At 40.1% G+C, this 24100-nt stretch overlaps 1 protein-coding gene across 4 annotated transcripts in view; it reads right to left on the bottom strand.

Moving 5' to 3' along the window:
• Positions 1-24100, bottom strand: part of VSTM2A (V-set and transmembrane domain containing 2A) — a 115519-nt gene that overhangs the window by 18415 nt on the left and 73004 nt on the right. The window contains exon 5 of one of the 4 annotated variants that reach the window (XR_003854617.1): positions 3730-3796. The exons of the other annotated variants lie outside the window; for them this stretch is intronic. The gene's annotated coding sequence lies outside the window, so the exon portion shown is untranslated. The remainder of the gene's footprint in view (positions 1-3729; positions 3797-24100) is intronic. 4 annotated transcript variants of the gene reach the window in all.

The following is a 24100-nucleotide window of genomic DNA, read 5'->3' on the forward strand; positions in this document are numbered from 1 at the left end:
TGTCAGAAAAAATAGACCTTCAAACAGGAGTACCACAGGGATACGCCCTGTCTGCTACACTTTTCAACATATACCTTCTGCCATTATGCTACCTGCTAGCCGGCCTGGGACTCACTCACTACATATACGCAGACAATATTCAATTTATATTACCCATTGACGATACAATTGAGAAAACATTAAACATAGCAAACATGTATCTAGACATTATCAAACAACTATTAAATCAAATGGAGCTAGTAATTAATATAGAGAAGACAGAATTTCTTCATTTAGAAAGAAAAAAAAACATGGAGATCTCACACAACCCAATCACACTCAATAACAACAAACAAATAATACTTGCAGAGAAAGTACTGAATCTAGGAGTAATAATCGACACAGAACTAAGCTTAAAACAACATATATCCATAAAAGTAAAGGAAGGATACGCCAAACTCATGGTCCTCAGAAAACTTAAACCACTTCTAACAACCGCCAACTTTCGATCAGTACTACAAGCGCTAATATTTGCAAGCACTGATTATTGCAATACCCTTCTACTAGATTTACCATACACCTCCATAAGACCACTACAAATATTGCAGAACACGGCTGCAAGAGTATTAACTGGAAAAAGGAAAAGGGACCACATTACGGAAACACTGGCTGAGTTGCACTGGCTTCCCATTGAACAAAGAATACAGTACAAAACACTATGCACTATACACAAATTAATACACAACGAAAATGCAGACTGGCTTAACACAGCCCTTCGCGTATACATCCCCAACAGAAATCTAAGATCAGCCAACAAAGCACTTCTAACTATTCCATCAGTCAAAACAGCAAAACTAACCCAGGTAAGAGAAAGGGCGTTGTCCTTAGCGGGACCCATACTATGGAACTCCATGCCCTTGGAATTAAGACAACAAAGAGAAAACAAAACATTTAGAAAAAATCTAAAAACTTGGCTATTTAAACAAGCCTTTCAAAAAGAGAAGGGAGAATAGAATCCAGGGAAATGCAAGGTTCAAACCAGGGAAGTGCAAAATACAAAACACCCACACAAACAGGAATCACTAAGGGTGTATGTTTTTAATAGAATTCATCACTAAAGGATAAGTTACATTTATAGAATGAGTCCTAGACTCAAAACTGCTATAGAATTGACCTGGACATGATAGTGTTCACACTCATTTAACAACAAACATTGATTAAAAACTATGTTACCGAACCTTATGGCACCTGTGTAAACTGATATATTTTAATAGCATTACTTTTTGTGCCTTACTGTAAACCGTTGTGACGGTACCCACCTTAACAATGGTATAGAAAAAGATTTAAATAAATAAATAAATAAAGTCACACAAGTACATATTTTTCTGGATAAGTAGCGTCACTTACCCAGCTAAATGCCGATTTAGTCAAATAACTGAAAAAGTGTTACTTGTCCATCTAAAAAGCACTTTCCAGATTTATCTGGATATGTATGATAGCTGGATAAGTGTATAAAAAAGAGTGACTTAGCCAGATAATTCTTAAAATGCCACTTATCTGGCTAACTCAGATAGCTGGATAAGTCTAAAAGTTCTACATATCCGGCTAAATCAAACAGCCATATAAGTAGCGCTTTTAGACTTATAAGACATGCCATTCTGGGTCAGACCAAGGGTCCATCAAGCCCAAGATCCTGTTTTCAACAGTGGCCAATTCAAGTCACAAGTACCTGGCAAGTACCCAAACTTTAAATACAGTAGATCCCATGCTACTAATGCCGGCAACAAGCAGTGGCTATTCCCTATTGATTAATAGCAGTTTATGAACTTCTCTAGAAACATATCCGAACCTTTTCTAAACCCAGCTACACTAACTGCCTTAACCACATCCTCTTACAATGAATTCCAGAGCTTAATTGTGCATTGTATGAAAAATATTTTTTTCTAATTTGTTTTAAATGTGCTACTTGCTAACTTCATGGAGTGCCCCCTAGTCCTTATATTATCCGAAACAGTAAATACTTGATTCACATTTACCCATTCGAGTCCTTTCATGATTTTGTATACATCTATCATATCCCCCCTCAGCCGTCTATTCTCAAAGCTTAACAGCCCTAACCTCTTTAGTCTTTCCTCATAGAGGAGCCATTCTATGCTCTTTATCATTCTGGTCAACTTTCTCTGTAGTTTCTCCAATGCAACTATATCTTTTTTGAGATGCAGTAACGAGAATTGCACATAGTATTCAAGGTGCATTCTCACTATGCAGAAGCATTATAACATCCTCAGTTTTATTTGCCATTCTTTCCTAATGATTCCTAACTTTCTGTTTGCTATTTTCACTGCCAGAACTCACAAGCCGACAATTTCAATGTAATCCTTTTCCTTGGTTATAACTCCTAATAAGGAACATAACTTCTAATATGGAACCTAATAGGGATGTGAATCGTGTCCTCGATCGTCTTAACGATCGATTTCGGCTGGGAGGGGGAGGGAATCGTATTGTTGCCGTTTGGGGGGGTAAAATATCGTGAAAAATCGTTAAAAATCGTTAAAAATCGAAAAATCGAAAAATCGAAAAACCGGCACATTAAAACCCCCTAAAACCCACCCCCGACCCTTTAAATTAAATCCCCCACCCTCCCGAACCCCCCCCAAATAACTTAAATAACCTGCGGGTCCAGCGGTGGTCCGGAACGGCAGCGGTCCGGAACGGGCTCCTGCTCCTGAATCTTGTCGTCTTCAGCCGGCGCCATTTTCCAAAATGGCGCCGAAAAATGGCGGCGGCCATAGACGAAAAAGATTGGACGGCAGGAGGTCCTTCCGGACCCCCGCTGGACTTTTGGCAAGTTTCGTGGGGGTCAGGAGGCCCCCCACAAGCTGGCCAAAAGTTCCTGGAGGTCCAGCGGGGGTCAGGGAGCGATTTCCCGCCGCGAATCGTTTTCGTACGGAAAATGGCGCCGGCAGGAGATCGACTGCAGGAGGTCGTTCAGCGAGGCGCCGGAACCCTCGCTGAACGACCTCCTGCAGTCGATCTCCTGCCGGCGCCATTTTCCGTACGAAAACGATTTGCGGCGGGAAATCGCTCCCTGACCCCCGCTGGACCTCCAGGAACTTTTGGCCAGCTTGTGGGGGGCCTCCTGACCCCCACGAGACTTGCCAAAAGTCCAGCGGGGGTCCGGAAGGACCTCCTGCCGTCCAATCTTTTTCGTCTATGGCCGCCGCCATTTTTCGGCGCCATTTTGGAAAATGGCGCCAGCTGAAGACGACAAGATTCAGGAGCAGGAGCCCGTTGCGGACCGCTGCCGTTCCGGACCGCCGCTGGACCCGCAGGTTCTTTAAGTTATTGGGGGGGGGTTCGGGAGGGTGGGGGATTTAATTTAAAGGGTCGGGGGTGGGTTTTAGGGGGTTTTAGTGTGCCGGCTCACGATTCTAACGATTTATAACGATAAATCGTTAGAATCTGTATTGTATTGTGTTCCATAACGGTTTAAGACGATATTAAAATTATCGGACGATAATTTTAATCGTCCTAAAACGATTCACATCCCTAGAACCTAACTTAGCCATATAAGTCCTAAAAGTACTACTTAGATGGACAAGTAGGGCTTTTCAAATTTATCCAACTAAGTAGTCCTTGATGCTACTTGGTCATATAAATCAGAATTTAGCCGGATAAATGTGCACAAATGATATACTCACATATTTTTACTTCAAATTTTAAAGGGATACAGGAGTAGTTTTTACACACCTTATTTAGATTCATTGATTCCCACATACGTCAGCTTTTTCATGTGTAGGTTGGGGGATTTTTTAACCTGTGCGTGACAATGAAATAACCAGTTTTACTAATTAGTCTATCAGTTTGCTCAGTCCATCTGCAGCTTGTGAAGACCCTCCTGGCTCTTCAGCCTGAAGTCCCCCCCCCCCCCTTTTTTTCTCCGAGTCATTTTTTTTACCTTTAAAATGTTTACAATCAGCTACACCTGATATTGATTAGGAGAAAATATATGCAAATAAGTTATCTCATTTACATCTGTAATTTGCTTATTAAATAGAAACTTACTCATGTAAATATTGACCTCCTTCTTAGAATGCCTGTCTGGTTTTGTTTTTGCACTTGAAAATTTACTCACAGACCCTAATTTATGTATGTATGTTGAGGTTACTAAAGTAGCATATACAAATTATATTGCAGTGATAGGATGGATCAACTTGGTAGGGGTGCCACTTTATGTTCAGGATAGCATATAGTCCAAAAGGATAAAGATCTTGAAGGAGACTAAATTCACAGTAAAATTTTTATGGGTAGAAATCCCATGTGCATTGGGGAAGTGTATGGCGATAGGGGTATACTACCATCCACCTGTCCAAAAATGATCAGAAATATGATGACATGCTAAGAGAAATTAGGGAAGCTAACAAATTTGGCAGCACAGTAATAATGGGAGATTTCAGTTTCCCCAATATTCACTGGGTAAATGTAACATCAGGACATGCTATAGAGATAAAGTTCCTGGATGGAATAAATGACTACTTCATGGCACAATTGGTTCAAGAACTGATGAGAGATGGAGCCATTTTGGAACTAATTATTAGTGGAATGTGGGATTTGGTACGAGAGATAATGGTGGTGGGGCCACTTGGCAATAGTGATCATAATATGATCAAATTTGATCTAATGACTGGAAAGGGGATAATATGTAAATTTACAGCTCTAGTACTAAATTTTCTAAAAGGAGATTTGATAAAATGAGGAAAAGAGTTAGAAAAAACTGAAAGGTGCAGCTACAAAGGTTAAAAGTGTACAACAGGTGTAGACATTGTTTAAAAATACCATGTTAGAAGCAATCTCCAGATGTATTCTATGCATTAAGAAAGCTGGAAGGCAGGCCAAACAACTGCCAGCATGGTTATAAGGTGAAGTGAGAGAAGCTATTTAATCCAAAATAACTTCCATCTAAAACTGGAAGAAGGATACATCTCAAGAAAATAGGAAAAGCATAAGCACTGACAAGTTAAATGTAAAACATTGATAAAACAGGCTGAAAAAATTTGAAAAGAAGATCGCTGTAGAGGCAAAAACTCATAATAAAAAGTTTAAAAAAAATATCCGAAGCAGGATTACCATTAGATAATCAAGGGGTTAGAAGGGCACTTAGAGGATATAAGGCCATTGCAGTGTTTATCAATGAGGAAGTTGGGGAGATACCCATTCCAGTAACGTTTTTCAAAGATGATGATTCAGATGAAGTGAACCAAATCACGATGAACTTGGAAGATGTAGTAGGCCAGATTGACAAATTGAAGAGTAGCAAATTGCCTAGACCAAATGGTATATACCACAGGGTTCTAAAAGAATTAAAAAATGAAATTTCAGATCTATTGCTAGTAATTTGTAACCTATCATTACAATCATCCATTGTACCTGAAAACTGGAGGATGACCAATGTAACCCTGATATTTAAAAAGGGCTCCGGGGTGATCCGGGAAACTATAGACCGGTGAGACTGACTTCAGTGCTGGGAAAAATCATGAAAACTACCCTAAAGAACAAAAGCACAGAACGTTTAGAAAGACATGGTTTAATGGCACACTGTCAATTTGGATTTACCCAAGGGAAGGCTTGCCTCACATGTCTGCTTCATTTTTTTGAAGGAGTTAATAAACATGTGGATAGTGTATTTGGGTTTTCAGAAGGCATTTGACAAAGCCCCCCATGACAGACTCCTAAGAAAATTAAATAGTCATGGGATAAGAGACAATGTCCTTAAATGGTGAGTTTTCTCAGTAGAGAAAAATAAGTAGAGGAGTGTCTCAGGGATCAGTTCTTGGACTGGCGTCTTTAATATATTTACAAATGATCTGGAAAGGGGAACAATGAGTGAGTTGATCAAATTTTCAGATGGCAGAAAATTATTCAGAGCTGTTAAATTACAAGCAGATTGTGATAAATTGCAAGACGATCTTGCAAGACTAAATGGCAGATGAACATTTATGTGGACAAGTGTAAAAAAATGGCTGAGGGGGGATATGATAGAGATCTTTAAGATCATGAGAGGTCTTGAACAAGTAGATGTGAATCGGTTATTTACACTTTCGAATAATGGAAGGACTAGGGGGCATTCCATGAAGTTAGCAAGTAGCACATTTAAGACTAATCGGAGAAAATTATTTTTCACTCAATGCACAATAAAGCTCTGGAATTTGTTGCCAGAGGATGTGGTTAGTGCAGTTAGTGTAGCTGGGTTCAAAAAAGGTTTGGATAAGTTCTTGGAGGAGAAGTCCATTAACGGCTATTAATCAAATTTACTTAGGGAGTAGCCACTGCTATTAATTGCATCAGTGACATGGGATCTTCTTGGTGTTTGGGTAATTGCCAGGTTCTTGTGGCCTGGTTTGGCCTCTGTTGGAAACAGGATGCTGGGCTTGATGGACCCTTGGTCTGACCCAGCATGGTAATTTCTTATGTTCTTATGATGCGCATAGGGCAAAATCTCCCACACTGTAGTTACACAATGTTAGGTTCCATTTTAGGCATTACAACCCATGAAAAAGATCTGGGCATCATAGTTGACATTCAATTAAAATTGTGGGTTCAGTGTGCTGCAGCAGTCAAAAAAGCAAACAAAATGTATTATGATTTTCAGTTTCTTTTTAATTCAGTTTTTGACTCTATATTTTTTATCTTAATATCAAATTAAAAGAAAGTCTGTATCGAGCATTTTTTAAAAAGGAACATGCAATGAGCAATCTATAGTATTTTTGAGTACTGGGAATTGCCTATTATTATATCTTCAGAAACTCATTCTTGCTCTCAAATAAGAAACAAGTTCTTAATAATCAATATGTTTTGCTGCAAGGTTTGCAGAAAAGCAAGCGATTTTGGACCCTCTGTTTTATAAACACCACAAAATATTCCTTTCGGGATAATGTACAGTAGATGAATTGATCAAGCTATATTTGTTTGGACTGAAAATCAGTATTTGGTGCTCCAGTGGCATTGAGAGAAAAAAATTCCTAGCACTGTGTTGGCAAGAATCATCTTGTGAAATTAGAACTAAACCTTTCTTATAAACTTACTACATGATGACCAACAGACTTCACAACAGATGAGACCAAATATAATTATAATTAAACTATTTTAAAATATGTTTTATGCTAGATAGTCTCACTTTCAAACATGTATGTTAAGGTAATTTAGCATGTAGCTTACACACTAAGCAAGTGTGAAAAAATAGTAAATGCGTGCATGCACATGTAAATGAAGAATGTTAGATGCAAATTAGGATTTAGAGGGTGCGTAATAAATACCACATGCTCTCCTCCATTCGCTAATTAGTGTTCACTCAATGCCAAAACCTCTCAGGCTATTGAAAGACTCAGCAAAATAATCATTGCTAGAGGGGATGGGGCTGCTGCAACAACAGGAAATATAGGAAATGTGGATCTCAGGACAAGAGAGAGAGAGAGGAGAGGGAGAAAGCAACAGAGGTAGAGGAAGTGGCAATAGAGGGCAAACAACAAACACTTCAGAGACCATTGCGCATTTATTTACACAGTTCAAATTCGAATTTCCAAGCAAAAGGTTAACAGAGTCCATTGCTTTGTCAAACATTGCTGGACCATTTTAAATGTGAAGAGCACAATGCAATCACAAGTGAAAATAATAGGCCATCCTACAAGTTAAGAATTTAAGCACGTAAGACATGCCATACCGGATCAAACCAAAGGTCCATCAAGCCTAACATTTTGTCTCAGTGTCAATTCAGGTCACAAGCACTTGGTAGGATCCTGAAGAAATGATTCTGTACTTCCTGTTCATAACCAGGGATAAGCAGTGGATTCTCAAAATCTACATGGCTTTTCATGGACTTTTCCTCTAGGAACTTATCTAGACCCTTTTAAACCCAGCAACGTTAAATGCTTTCAATGCATCAACAGGCAACAAATTCCATGGTTTAAATATGCACTGAGTGAAAACATACATTCTCCAATCTGTTTTAAAAGTGCTAATTTATTAGCTTCGTGAAGTGTCCCCTAGTCCTAATAAAACTCATGATTTTATAGACCTCTATCATATCTCATCTCCAAGTTGTAAAGCCGTAACTTGTTTAGCCTTTCCTCATAGAATAGCCATTCCATCTCTTTTATTATGTTGGTCACCTTTCGTTGTTCCTTTTCTAGTTCTGCTATAATTTCTTTTTGAGATAGTTTGACCAAACTGTGCAAAAATACTCAAGTTGCAGTCATACCATCAATTCAGGCATTATGCTTTATTCCATTGTATTTTCCATTCCTTCCCTTACAGTATCTAACATTCATTTTATTTTTATTGATTAAGTGCATATTAATTTTACAAGAAAAACTCTTGAAAACTGGAATAATACAAGAATCTATGGGGTTGATTTTCAAACACGGCGCGTTCGTGTACTTTTGCTGGCGCATCAGGCGCAAGCAAAAGTACGCGGGATTTTAGTAGATACGCGCGTAGTCGCGCGTATCCGCTAAAATCCTGGATCGGCGAGCGCAAGGCTATCAATTACGTATAGCCGGCGCGCGCCGAGCCGCGCAGCCTACCCCCGTTCCCTCCAAGGCCGCTCCGAAATCAGAGCGGCCTTGGAGGGAATCCTCTAATGCCCTCCCCTCACCTTCCCCTCCCTTCCTCTACCTAACCCACCCCCCCGGCCCTGTCTAAACCCCCCCCCTTACCTTTGTCGGGGGATTTACGCCTCCCGGAGGGAGACATAAATCCCCGCGCGCCAGCGGGCCCCTAGCGCGCTGGGACGCGACCTGGGGGCGGCTACAGAGGGCGCGGCCACGCCCCCGGCCGTAACCAGGCCCCCGGGCCCGCCCCCAAAACGCTGCCAACACGCCCCGAAAACGGCACGGCGCTCGGCCCTGCCCCCGACACGCCCCCCTCCGAAAACCCCGGGACTTACGCGAGTCCCGGGGCTCTGCGCGCCCCGGTAGGCCTATGTAAAATAGGCTTACCGGCGCGCAGGGCCCTGCTCGCCTAAATCCGCCCGGTTTTGGGCGGATTTAGGCGAGCAGGGCTCTTAAAATCCGCCCCTATGTGAATAAAGATAATTAGGAATAAAATGACACAAGAAATACTAACAAATAGATTTTGTTAATCAGGCCACAGTTGGGGAGATATAGAAAATAAGGATAAAGAAAAAGAAAAAAGAAGCCGCTCATCTTAACATGGACCAAAACACTGCCTCACAAACTAATTGGAATAGACTTATTCAGTAGAAAATGTTCCACTTGACTAGGATCAAAGAAAATGTAGTTAGAACTTTGATATTTAACTGAACATTTATATGGATACTTTAATTTTTAAAAAGTGGCACCTATGGCCAACACCCTCTGTTTATTCTCTTTCGGACTTGGGTATCTCTGACAAAGACAGCGGAAGCAGATAATTTTTATCCAAAGAACTGTTGGGCTCTAAAATGAAGAGAAATATGAAAAGTCCATTGCTTGTCAGCTTCTTAAGCATATCCAACAAACAGAATTACACTAACATTAATAAAAGATTGTAAATTGTCCAAGAAATTAGTGAGATTAAGGGATATATCACTGAGACCTACATTATTACCAGGTCTATTGGGAGTTTAGAACTCTGAAATATAATAAACTTTTGCAAATTTAAGATCATTTCCTTAGAAATTCTATGGAAATCTATACAAAATCTACCAAGCACTTCTGAAGGAGAAATCATTGGAGACCTTGGAAAATTGAGAAATCTTAAATTGCACCTTTTAACCTATTTACCAAGAGTCTTCAATCTCCTGTGTAAACTCAGATTATCTCTTATTAAAGTCACATTAGTCAAAATAATTTTAGAATATTGTATTTTTAATTCAGAAACATCTTTAAAATGTTCATTGAACTGGTAAGTTGCCCAAAGTAGGTAACATGGATTCCATCCTAGCAGATAAAATCACAGCAACCCACAGAAAAACCAAAGTAACAACCAGAGGATTTTTCAAAATTGGAGTATCTGTGGGAGTAGATGTTAAAAGTTGTAAAGGCTGAGTAACCTCCTTAGGGTCCTACACAGAAAAAAACACTTCGGTAATCATAAGAACATAAGAACATGCCATACTGGGTCATCCAAGGGTCCTTCAAGCCCAGCATCCTGTTTCCAACAGTGGCCAATCCAGGCTACAAGTACCTAGCAAGTACCCAAACACTACGTAGATCCCATGCTATTGATGCCAATAATAGCAATGGCTTTTCCCTAAAGGGTAAAGTTGTAAACCCCAGCACGTGTTTAAGCACGTGGCTAGGCCTTACACGTGCTGGGCCGAATTTCAAATGGGCCCGGCCACGCACGTAAACCCCGGTTCGCGATTAAGTGCTGGGGCCTGAAAAGGGGGTGGTCCGGGGGGTGGTCTGGGAGGGCGGAGAGGGGCGGGACTGGAGGCACTGGTACAGAGGTCATTTGCTGCTATGCCGGTGCACGCAAGTTACTTCTGCTCCAGAGGAGCAGCAACTTAAACAACAACAAACAAAGGTAAGGCTGATTATGTTTAGGGGGTGGGGAGGAGAGGGGAAGGGGAAGGGAGGCTAGGGTAGAGGGTAGGGAAGTTCCCTAGGCTAGGGTAGAGGGTAGGGAATTGGGGAAAGCTGTGATGCGTTGCCATGTGAAACTAGCTAAAATCTACCCCCCTTGCTTGCACCACTCACACATGCGTGCACGGATTACAAAATCTGGTGCCCATGTGTGTGTGGCCTGCCAATTTTATAACATGAGCGCACCAGCGCGCCCATGTTATAAAATCACGCATCCATGTGAGTACGCCAGGTAGCATGTGCACATGGAGGTGCGTGTATATTTTTTTTAAATCTACCATTAAGTCAACTTGATTAATAGCAGTTAATGGACTTATCCTTCAAGAACTTATCCAAACCATTTTTAAAACCAGCTACACTAACTGCCTTAACCACATCCTCTGGCAAAGAATTCTAGCGTTTTATTCTGCATTGCATGAAAAAGAACTTTCTCCAATTTGTTTAAAATGTGCTACTTGCTAACTTCATGGAGTCCCACCTAGTCCTTCTGTTATCTGAAGGAGTAAATTACAAATTCACATTTACCCATCTGAGTCTGCTTAACTGTATGTAACTTTGCCAAAACTAGATTATGTACTCAGCACCACCTCTCTTTTTTTTTAAATTTACTTTTACTTTTGAAGTTAATCACTTTTTTATTTCTCTCCTTTCTCTCTTGAGTCTTCCTAATTTCTTATTAGTTTTTCATGAGACTAGTTTATTTTTATATATTACTTTTTCCTTTTATTTTTATCTTTTATTTCTTTTATAATTTTTATATGTTGTAAACTTTTTCTCATGTTTATTTCTGGCAAGTTTTTCATTTGTATATATTTTGAAATTTCAATAAATAAAAAGTAAAAAAGAAAAAAAAATAGCTATACTAACTGCACTAACTACATGCTCTGGCAGCTAATTCCAGAGCTTAATTGTGTATTGAGTGAAAAATAATTTTCTCCGATTAGTTTTAAATGTGCTAGACCTTTCATGATTTTAAGAACATAAGAAATTGCCATGCTGGGTCAAACCAAGGGTCCATCAAGCCCAGCATCCTATTTCCAACAAAGGCCAACAAAGGCCAAATCAGGCCACAAGAACCTGGCAATTACCTAAATACTAAGAAGATCCCATATTACTGATGCAATTAATAGCAGTGGCTATTCTCTAACTAAACTTGATTAATAGTCGTTAATGGACTTCTCCTCCAAGAACTTATCCAAACCTTTTTTGAACCCAGCTACACTACCTGCACTAACCAAATCCTCTGGCAACAAATTCCAGAGCTTAATTGTGCATTGAGTGAAAAATAATTTTCTCCGATTAGTCTTAAATGTGCTACTTGCTAACTTCATGGTATGCCCCTAGTCCTTCTATTATTCGAAAGTATAAATAACCGATTATCATATCCCCCCTCAGCCGTCTCTTCTCCAAGCTGAACAGCCCTAACCTCTTCAGCCTTTCCTCATAGGGGAGCTGTTCCATCCCCTTTATCATTTTGGTTGCCCCTTCTCTGTACCTTCTTCATCGCAACTCTATCTTTTTTGAGATGCGGCGACCAGAATTGTACACAGTATTCCAGGTGCGGTCTCACCATGGAGCGATATAGAGGCATTATGACATTTTCCGTTTTATTAACCATTCCCTTCCTAATAATTCATAACATTCTGTTTGCTTTTTTGACTGCTGCAGCACACTGAGCTGACAATTTTAAAGTATTATCCACTATGATACCTAAATATTTTTCCTGGGCGGTAGCTCCTAATATGGAACCTAACATCATGTAACTACAGCATGGGTTATTTTTCCCTATATGCAACACCCTGCACTTGTCCACATTAAATTTCATCTGCCATTTGGATGCCCAATCTTCCAGTCTCTATAATAACCTCTTCAGCCTGTCCTCACAGGGAAGCTGTTCCATCCCTTTATCATTTTGGTTGCCCTTCTCTGTACCTTCTCCAATGCAACTAAATATTTTTTGAGATGCGGGGACCAGAATTGTACACAGAATTCAAGGTGCGGTCTCACCATGGAGCGATACAGAGGCATTATGACATTTTCCATTTTATTCACCTTTCCCTTCCTAATAATTCCTAAAAATCTGTTTGCTTTTTTGATTGCTGCAGGACACAGAGCCAATGATTTCAATGTATTATGACACCTAGAACTTTTTTCTGGGTGGTAACTGCCAACATGAAACCTAATGTCATGTAACTACAGCATTTTCCCCTAAATGCTTCACCTTGCACGTGTCCACATTAAATTTCATCTGCCATTTGGATGCCCAATCTTACCGTCTCCCAGCCCCTTGAACTTTCTGCAGCACATTTGGAGTCTGTGGCTGGATTGGGCCTTTGGGACTAAAGGTGATGGAAGAGCCCTGGAGATCGGAGATAATAGCTCCAAGATCTATCTTCCCCCTTCCTTGGCGTACAAAATTAAACGTCTCCAAAGTTGGTTGGGCAGAAAAGGAGGCCACATTAGCCTTAGTGGGAAAGGTTAAGTTCTACCTTTCTTCATTTTTTCCCATTAAGAGCTTGGTTGCTTGCAATAACTGCTAAAATGAGAACTCATGCATTAGGTGCACGGCTTCGGCATGCTGGCTTTTTTACTCCCTAGCACAGGAATAGATGACAGGGGAGGGGTGGGAAAGGCTCCATGTGCAAATGCAGCTGAAAGATGTTGATGAGGGCCTTCCAACAGCTTTCCCGGTGAGTCACAGCATGCTGTCTTTTGCACTCTCCGGCTCAGGAACAGACATTGAGGGAGGGTCAGCAAAGGCTCCATGAGTAGATGAAGCAATGAGATGGTAATGAGGGCCTTCTAACAGCTCTCCCCATTTCCCAACATTGGGGCCAATGCAATAAGACGCGCACAGCCACCTCTCTGCCACCTCTCCTGGGCGCCCAATGTTATAGTAAAATGAGCTGGTGTGGTAAAAATGATGCAGTAGGGATAAATTGTGCATCCCTAGCACTCAAAAGCATCAGGCGCCCAGGAGCCGTGGCGGTGGGCATATCTTTTGTTCAAATAAAATAAATAAATACGACTGTATAGATTATTTTTCTTTGCAATAATAAGCTCTTAAAGCTCCATCACTCCCTCTGGTCACTCTGAAGTGTAAGGAGAATTTACAAGCTGCTCTGACCTTCCTGAATGGTGACATTTCTTTGAGAAATCGTTAATGTCTTACAATAGTGAACAGATTTGATTTGTATCAAAATCAGTATTTTTGTGTTTTTCAGGAGTCCTTGACTTGCTGTATGACTTAGCACCAGCTCCAGGGCTGGAATTAAATTTTCTGCGTTAGAAATGATGTGTTGGGCGACCAGCGATTTTCAGCATCAGGGATAATAGCCAATAGCCTCAAGTACATGGAATTTACATGTGATGAGCACTATTGGCTATGCGTTTGTTTGGACGCCCATTTTGGACGTGCTGATTCCCTTATTGCATTGGGTGTTATTTTAGCGCATCCAAAACACGCGTCCAACCATGTGTAAACCTGTGCGCTAGGCTGAGCACACTTTATTGCATCGGCCCCATTCTATTTGCTTTTCTGACCAGCACAGCTTACTGAACCAAGGATTCCAAACTATTGTGCACAAGGTCCTTTCCCTTGGTGGTGATTCCTAATACAGTACCTAGAATTATTTTAATTAAAATAAAACTCCGCACGTACAGTTAAAGAAAAAGGGAAAAGAAATTTCTAAAGAGGAATAACATCAACAAAACTTAATACCACAACCAAGATAAGCCAGCATTAGACACTGGCTTATCATCTAAACTGAACTGGTTCAAAAAAAAAAACCCTATATCTAGTATTTTGCATTCTCAGGATACATTTACATGGATTATGAACATAAACTGCAGGCCTCAATGCGCATAAGAAGAAATCTTTTCCTACGATCCTGAGTAGCTCTAGCAATGGCTGGGTAAATCCAGATTTTCTGAACATAATACAAAGTTTGCCTATTATGCAAAAACACTCTCATAATAGATTCCTGGTCTTGTGGAAAAATGAAGACCAAGAGTACACCTCTGTTGACCATCTGTATTTCACCTGACCATTTAATAAAAAAACAAAAAAAACAGTCAGATCAAGGCTCTAAACCCTGGCCTACTTCTGAGACTACTTTTAAAGAGTCATCCTTCTTCTCAGTAGAAAAAAATACACTTTGCCAATAGGCAATATTGTTTTTGAAGGAATCTTCAATATTTCCAAAACTATTTCTTAAATAAATCCAAGAGTGATACAAAATCCAAAAAAGGAAAATTCAACACTCGTAAGTTAAGATATCTGGTAGAATGTTCTAGATTTTCCAGCTTCTTCACAGGTACCAGGCCTCCTTGAACCAAACTCACCTGAGTCTTTTAGATTGAGTAGCACAGAGAGAAATTCAGAATCATTTGAGCTCAAGCGACATAGCCTCAGAAACTGCCCAAAAGGCAGATTAATCATGCAAGTGCATCGGATGACAGCTTGAATAGTGCAGTAGTGTATTCCAATTGATAGCTATTCAGAAGATTAAAAACTGAAAGGCACTAGGTTAAGAATATTGTAATATCCAGAAATGTGATGCTCTCCTTCCCAATGCTATGAGTAAAATTCAAATTTTGATCATGAAAATTAAGCCAAATAAAAAAATGTACCAGCTATCATAATCCCCACTCCATAGCATGAAAATGTACTCAATATAATGCCTCTACAACTGAACAGATTATTTAAAGTGATATGATGAAAACCAGCTGCTCCCAAAATCACCCACATATAAATTGGCAATATCAGGGACATTTGTGACCCCCACTGCTGTTTTATTTGCTGTAAATATGAACCATCAAAGCTAAAACATTTTCTTTCAATGCAATAGCAGCCAGCTATATAAGAAATGGTGTAGGAAATCTTAATGGGCACTGGACGTCATTCAAGGATTCTAGCAATGATCTCTAGAGCTTTAAGTTGAGGGATATCAGTGTATAATGACACTATGGGCTGGATTTTAAGAGGTACACCTGATTTTATAACATGCGGGCGCAGCCGCGCGCATGTTATAAGATCCAGGGTCGGTGCGTGCAAGGGGGTGCACAATTGTGCAACTTGCATGCGCCGAGCCATGCAGCCTTCCTCCCTTCCCTCCAAAACCACTCCGAAATCGGAGCGGCCTTGGAGGGAACTTTCCTTCCACCACCCCCCCGCCTCCCTTCCTCTACCTAACCGGTTACCTAACACTTGTGCACCTTGGAGGTGGTAGAGGCAAAAATGGTATCTGAATTCAAGTATGAGTAGGATCTTTCGTTTTCAGTTTAAAGCAATTTTTACCCATAAATTCACAGATTTTTCCCTGATTTTAGACTGATTAATAAGTTGCTCCAGAACTGCAGATGCAGCATTTCAAGGCCCCCAGCCACTGCTGGAAGCCAGTGTGGGCCAAAGTGCATGTTGTGTTTCAAGTCCCATTCCCCACCAGTGAAAGTGCTCTCTCTCCAGTGCTGCTGATGGTGATGGGTGTTTCAAGCCCCGCTTTTTCATTCCCTAAACAGCCAAAGTACCTGCTGCCTGGTGCCGCAAATGCATTTGAAGCAGGCTCTGTCCACCAGAAGCACTTTTTTTGCCAAGTTCCCTGGCCCTGCACAAAAGCAGAAGTGCAATGCTGCAGAGCCCGCAGCCTCAGTAAGCTGCTGCTGAAGGAGAGAGTTGGAGCCTGGAGCCACCACCAGTAAGGATGAATGCTGTTTGGGGTAAGGAGAGAGAGGGACATGCTAGACAGGAGATGGTGGGGGACGGGGTAGAGGTGGGGAGGCTGTTGAGTGGGTGGATGAGAGAATCTGCTTCATATTTTATGGTCCTGGCTTCCTCCCTCCAAAACAAACTCCGATATTTATCAGGAACAATAATGAGTACATTTTTTTTCAACTGATTTTCTCTGAAGGAATGGAGAGAATGAAAAGCGATTTAAGAAAAACTGAAGAGTGAGCAAAGTATTGGCTGCTGTGATTCAGTGCCAAGAAGTGCAGAGTCATTCACCTGGGGTGCAGAAATCCAAAAGAGCTGTTTGTGATGGGGGTTGGAAGACTGTCATGCACAGTCTAGGAGTGGGACTTTGTGTTTGGCGATCTGAAGGCGGCAAAGCACTGTGATAAGATGATAGCTAAAGCCAGAGGATGCTGAGCTGCTTAGAGAGAGGTAAAACTAGCAGGAAATGGGAAGTGATAATATCCTTGTACAGATCCTTGGTGAGGCCTCACCTTGAATACTAAGCAATTTTTACCCATAAATTCACAGATTTTTCCAAAGATGACAATCGGTTTAAACCAATATTCACCCTGATTTTAGACTGATTAATAAGTTGCTCCAGAATTGCAGATGCAGCATTTCAAGGCCCCCAGCCACTACTGGAAGATAGATATGATCTCCATTCTGGAGATCATATCTTAAAAATGGATAGAGACAGGATAGAAACTGTCCAGAGGAAGGCAACTAAAATAGTGTGGGGTCTGTTTCAAAAACCTACGAGGAGAGGCTGAAGGATCTAAATATGTATTCCCTGGAGGAGAGGAGATGCAGGGATGATTTACCTTCAGATACCTATCAGGTGTCAACGAAGCACAAACTTCAAATCTTTTCTACTGGAAAAGAAAGAGTAGAACTAGGGGTTTTGATATGAAACTGCAGGGGGGACAACTAAGAACCAATATGAGGAAACATTTCTTCACAGAGAGGATGGTGGATGCCTGGAATGCCCTCCCACAGGAGGCGTTGAAGATGAGAACAGTTAATGAATTCAAAAGAGCTTGGGGCAAACACTGCAGATGCCTAAAGACTTAAAGAAAGGGATGGTATAACATTTCTGCATGGGGGTAACTTGTAAGGTGCGGCAGTTACTACTATCCTTAACAGAAAGCATGGGATAACCTGCACAGAGTGCCAGTTACTACCCTTAGTAGAAAGCATGGGGGTAACCTGAATGGAATGTCAGTTATTGCTCTTGACAGAATGCATGGTGGTAATTTGTACAGAGCGGCAGTTACTACTATAATCAAATAGCTGGACAGACTATAAAGACCATTTGTTCTTTTGCTGCCGTCATTACTATGTTACAATGTTAAGGATACAAGTACAGATATTCTGTATAGTTTTCCTGATATACAACAAAAGGCAAGGGCATAGAATGATATACACCACACTTGCAGAATTACAGTCCAGGGAAAAACCAAGTTCATAAGTTGCATGGGTGATAGGATTTATGAAAGCATTTACCATCAAGGATGGATCATATATACAGCAAGCACCTCAAGGCCAATGCCCCAGGGGAAGAGCTATGGTAAGCAGCTAAGAGCGGATCTCAGAGGAAACCATGGAATCACAGAGGTTTCAGCCTCTATGAAATGCAAAACGAGGAAGGAAGTTGAAAATCTGGTAAAGAACTAATATGTTCTAGTGATGTGATACCCCATATTGCATTAGTTCAGTCTTAAAATAGTAGTACACAAGTAAGGATGTGGTTGTCCGCAGGTGAGTGTGATAAAAATAGTAAACTGTAGTTTACAAAAAGGGCATGTTTAAACGCTTTCCTCACAAATCTGTAGGGATACCCCCAGTCCAAAAAATGTTGGGTCATAATAGTAGACTGATGCATAAAGTCATTCTGGCTAGAGCAAAGGTGATAAAGATGTAAACATTGTTCGGCTAGAATATTGTTACATAATGTCCATGGATGATGGCTTGAAGAGGCAAGTAAATATTTTTATCAGTGAATCTGTGGTAAATAGAGGTGACCAGAGAATCCACTTCAACTGAAACCAATACATCCAGGAATGAATCATGAGTGCGGCTTATAGTGTGCACAAACTGTAAATTTCTCATGGGTAATGGGTAAATTTCTCATGGGTAATGATTCAGATGGACTGAATCAAATCATGGTGAACCTAGAAGATGTGGTAGGCCTGATTGACAAACTGAAGAGTAGTAAATCACCTGGACCAGATGGTATACACCCCAGAGATCTGAAGGAACTAAAAAATGTAATTTCAGACCTATTTGTAAAAATTTGTAACCTATCATTAAAATCATCCATTGTACCTGAAGACTGGAGGATAGCAAATGTAACCCCAATATTTAAAAAGGGCTCCAGGGGCGATCTGGGAAACTACAACCCGGTTAGCCTAATTTCAGTGCCAGGAAAAATAGTGGAAAGTGTTCTAAACATCAAAATCACAGAACATATAGAAAGACATGGTTTAATGGAACAAAGTCAGCATGGCTTTACCAAGGGCAAGTCTTGCCTCACAAATCTGCTTCACTTTTTTGAAGGAGTTAATAAACATGTGGATAAAGGTGAACCAGTAGATGCAGTATACTTGGATTTTCAGAAGGCGTTTGACAAAGTTCCTCATGAGAGGCTTCTAGGAAAAGTAAAAAGTCATGGGATAGGTGGCGATGTCCTTTCGTGGATTACAAACTGGCTAAAAGACAGGAAACAGAGAGTAGGATTAAATGGACAATTTTCTCAGTGGAAGGGAGTGGGCAGTGGAGTGCCTCAGGGATCTGTATTGGGTCTCTTACTTTTCAATATTTTTATAAATGATCTGGAAAGAAATACGACGAGTGAGATAATCAAATTTGCAGATGACACAAAATTGTTCAGAGTAGTTAAATCACAAGCAGATTGTGATAAATTGCAGGAAGACCTTGTGCAACTGGAAAATTGGGCATCCAAATGGCAGATGAAATTTAATGTGGATAAGTGCAAGGTGATGCATATAGGGAAAAATAGCCCATGCTATAATTACACAATGTTGGGTTCCATATTAGGTGCTACAACCCAAGAAAGAGATCTAGGCATCATAGTGGATAACACATTGAAATCGTCGGTTCAGTGTGCTGCGGCTGTCAAAAAAGCAAACAGAATGTTGGGAATTATTAGAAAGGGAATGGTGAATAAAACGGAAAATGTCATAATGCCTCTGTATCGCTCCATGGTGAGACCGCACCTGAATACTGTGTACAATTCTGGTCGCCGCATCTCAAAAAAGATATTATTGCAATGGAGAAGGTACAGAGAAGGGCTACCAAAATGATAAGGGGAATGGAACAGCTCCCCTATGAGGAAAGACTAAAGAGGTTAGGACTTTTCAGCTTGGAGAAGAGATGGCAGAGGGGGGATATGATAGAGATGTTTAAAATTATGAGAGGTCTAGAACGGGTAGATGTGAATTGGTTATTTACTCTTTCGGATAGTAGAAAGACTAGGGGGCACTCCATGAAGTTAGCATGTGGCACATTTAAAACTAATCGGAGAAAGTTCTTTTTTACTCAATGCACAATTAAAGTCTGGAATGTGTTACCAGAGGATGTGGTTAGTGTAGTTAGTATAGCTGTGTTTAAAAAAGGATTGGATAAGTTCTTGGAGGAGAAGTCCATTACCTGCTATTAATTAAGTTGGCTTAGAAAATAGCCACTGCTATTACTAGCAACAGTAGCATGGAATAGACTTAGTTTTTGGGTACTTGCCAGGTTCTTATGGCCTGGATTGGCCACTGTTGGAAACAGGATGCTGGGCTTGATGGACCCTTGGTCTGACCCAGTATGGCATTTTCTTATGTTCTTATGTTCTTATGTTTTTAACCAATCAAGGAATAAAAAAAATGGATATCAGTGCCAGACAAAATAATGAAAATATCTATGAAACAGCACAAGGTAACAATCAATGGCCAAAACAGTGATGAATATAAATAGCATGATTCAAAGTCAGAGACGCAGAGAAATGCTATGTTAGGGGCCATGAACCCTTTATTTGTTTGAAGAATTGATTCTCAAAATGAAAAGAAATTCTACATCAGAGCTATTCCAGTGAGTTTAACCAAGAATTCAGTCAGAACTCAGCAATCAACAAGTCCAACAAGCCCAACAAGCCCACCCTGTCTAATCTTCACCCCCCCCCCTTTCAGCCCATACCTCCTTTGAACCTCCCCCCTCCCCTTCCAGCCCTACCTAACCTTACCTTCTTTGAACCTCTGTATATAGATCCTTGGGCCCTTGTAAGTATATAGACCTAGTAAGCAGCCCTTTTAAGCCTGTATATTCAGTCCTGTAAATAACCTGTTCCAGTTTTAATGCTTCTATTTCATTGCCTTCTGCTCTATGTATACTCCTCCCTGTTTCCCCTCCCTGTTAATTGTAATTTCAGCCTTTCAGTTACAATGTGAACCGGTATGATGTATGCTTACTAATGCCGGTATATAAAAAGTTTTAAATAAATAAATAAATAAATAAATAAATCAGGGGGACGTTGGTCCAGTATGTTGTGAACAATAGAGATTGCTGCTTTATTCTTTCTTGCACATTTATGTTATTTATTTGAACATCTTTTTTCAATTAAGGAATTATGTGCTATAAGATTATGCATATGACAGTGTTTGCACATATGAATTAAGCAAAGGAATGGAAGTGAGGTAGACCTCAAACAATTTTTAGAAGACTGTGTTCATGAGGAACTAACACAATTATAAAAAGAGATAAAACAATGGGACAGACAGATATATCTGAGGGTACTAAGGGAACTTAGAGAAGCTCCGCTGTATGACCTTTTCAATACTTCTTTTAGAGTCAGGAGTGGATCAAAAGCACTGGAGACAGGCAAAAGGGGAGGAGTCTGGGAACTAATGGCCAATTAGGCTGACCTCGGTGGTCAGTAAATTAATGGAATTGCTGCTAATACAGAGGATAATTCAGTTTCTAGAATACAATATATTCTAGGATCCAAGACAACATGGTTTTACCAGAGGTATGTCTTCTCAGACAAATCTGATAAACATATTAGTGACTGAACAGTTAGCTCAAGGGAGAGCACTAAATGTAGTGTACTTAGATTTCTGTTCTGCATACGTTACTAATAAACTAAGTGAGTACCCTTTATACAGGCTCCAAAGTGACTGAATGGGTTAGAAACGGGTTGAGTGGGAGATGACAAAGGTTAGTGGTAAACGGATTTCACTCCAAGGAAAGGATGGTTATCAGTGGTGTGCCACAGGAATAGGTCCCCAGTCTAGTTCTATTCAACATTTTCATAAGTGAACCTACATAAGGGCTATCGGGTAGTACTTGTCTTTTTGTGGATGATATCAAAATCTGCAACATGGTAGGCATCCTGGAAAGTTTGGAAAACATGAAGAAAAGTGTATTGTAGCTTGAGGTATTGTTTAGAGTTTGGCAGCCAAGATTTAATGCTAAAACATGCAAGGTCAGGCATTTGGGTTGTAAAAGGAAGTGATACAGTATAATGGGTGAAATCCTTCTGTGCACAAAACAAGATCTGGTGGTGATCATCCCTGATGATGTTAAGGTGGACAGAGAGGTCGATGAAGTCAAGCCTATGCATCGAGGGGTCCCTGACAGTGAGGTCTAGGATGGTGGAGACCAGGTAGCAGATGAAACAGTCCAGCAGCTCATATATTTCATATTTTAATAGAGGTTTCCAATGACATTCTGTGCAATTTTTCTTATTGTTGTTGTTTTCTTTGCATTCCTAAAATGATATGTTTCTCGAATAGGTTTTTCATGTCCCCTTCCAATGCTGAAAGCCATAAGACAGAGTATATAGAAAACAATATGGGGGTCCTTAAATATTTCAGCTGTATAAAATCCAATTAAAAGTGTTATTGCTGACTTTATTAATCCTGTTAATGTACAGTATAGGTTTATTTAAAATGCAAAACCTTTGTTAAGCAAAATTAAACTTTTGATTAAAACATGAGACCACCCAGGCTAAGTTTTGTGATGTTTTTTCCCCAATCCCACTTAGTCAGCAATTTTCTGCAATGTAAGAATAAACTCTTGACACATGGCATAATTGTATCTGTTTCTCATTATTGTTCTCAGGTTTGTTTTTCAAACGTTAACAGGAGGATTCCCATTCCTTTAAATGATACAAAAGACTCACACAGGTTTTTATACCAGCTAAAATACCTCAGCTTAATAGCATCTGCCAGGTTGCAAAGCACATGGGGATTGTTTATTCTCACTGTAAAGGGATTAGATGCTGCTTCATCATAAACTACTGTACGTATGCGGCTGCCAGATCCGATTCCCCAGCTTACTGCCTCCACATTCTTTCAAATCAGTGCAACTGCTTATTAGCCAGACACATATCACGCTGCACACTCCAAATCATATATTAAGAAGGAAAATAAAAATGAAATTAGTTTCCAATCCAAACTACTCCAAGAAAGACCTCTAAAAACTATGTACTTGTGCTTTGTGAAATTTGTAAGCATGTAAAAACCTATTCACATGAGTCAATTTCCATGGGACAGAGCAGATGGATACTTGGGTTGACCTATTATTTCTGAATCATGAGAAAACACTCATTAGGTTAAATATCTCTAGATAGATACTGGGTCATTAATGAGGCTCAGGCAGCTAGGTAGAGAGTGCATCAACCTAGGGCTAAAGTACATGGTATGAATCTAATCTTTGTATACTTTTCCTCATTCCAAATCACATCAAATCTTCACTGATGTCTACTGTGCTGTTCGCAACTCTGACTGTGCATGTTAAGCTACCCCCAAACCCTACATCACCACCAAAACCTCACCGTGGGTTACTAGTTGACAAATATGCATGCTACCATAAAGGTTCTCTCTCTCTCTCTCTCTCTCTCTCACACATACACACACACAACTAAATTTGCACAATCTAATCAGCCAGTTTTAAATATTGACCCCAATGAATTTACAAATTGTCTGGGTCCTTATTTCCTGTCTTATCCCATGAAAACTGTGTCTTTCTTCCTTTCATTTGTAAAAAGCTTACAGTTCCTGCCTTGCTGAAAAAAAAAAAAAAAGATTTCATGCCCTTCCCCAGACTCTCTTACCCCATGAAATCTTTAAAATTCATTTGAATCTTCATGGAGCAAGAGTAATTCCCAGGGATCACGCCTGCCGCATGAGAATTCCCAGGGATCACGCCTGTCACATGATGATTTAAATTGATTTTAAAGACTTCATAGGGTAAGAGGTTATGGGGGAAATGGAGGACATTGGAAAGGGCAAGAAAGATTTTATTTTCAGTGGGGCAGGTACTTTACAACTTTATTTTAAAATGAAATGAAGGAAAATAAATAAATGAAATGTGAATTAAATAAATATATATATGAAAGCACATCCTTAAATGTTCTCAGAGATTTTTGGCAGAGAAATATGATACATATATTAAGAACATAAGAAATTGTATCATTAGATCGGACTGAGGGTCCATCAAGCCCAGCATCCTGTTTATAATAATGGTCAATCCAAGATACAAGTACCTGGCAAATACCCAAACATTAAACAGATCTCAAGCTATTAATGCTGGTAATAAGCAGTGGTTATTCCCTAAGTCTATTTTATGCACTTGTCCTCCAGGAACTTGTCCAAACCTTTTTTAAAATCAGTTAAGCTAACTGCCTTAACCACATCCTCTGGCAATGAATTCTAGAGTTTTATTGTGTATTAAGTGAAAACAAATTTTCTTCAATTTGTTTTAAATGGGCTACTTGCCTTCTTCATGGCATGCCCACTAG

Source organism: Rhinatrema bivittatum, chromosome 2 (genome assembly GCF_901001135.1).
Source record: "Rhinatrema bivittatum chromosome 2, aRhiBiv1.1, whole genome shotgun sequence".
NCBI classification, from domain to species: Eukaryota; Metazoa; Chordata; class Amphibia; order Gymnophiona; family Rhinatrematidae; genus Rhinatrema; species Rhinatrema bivittatum.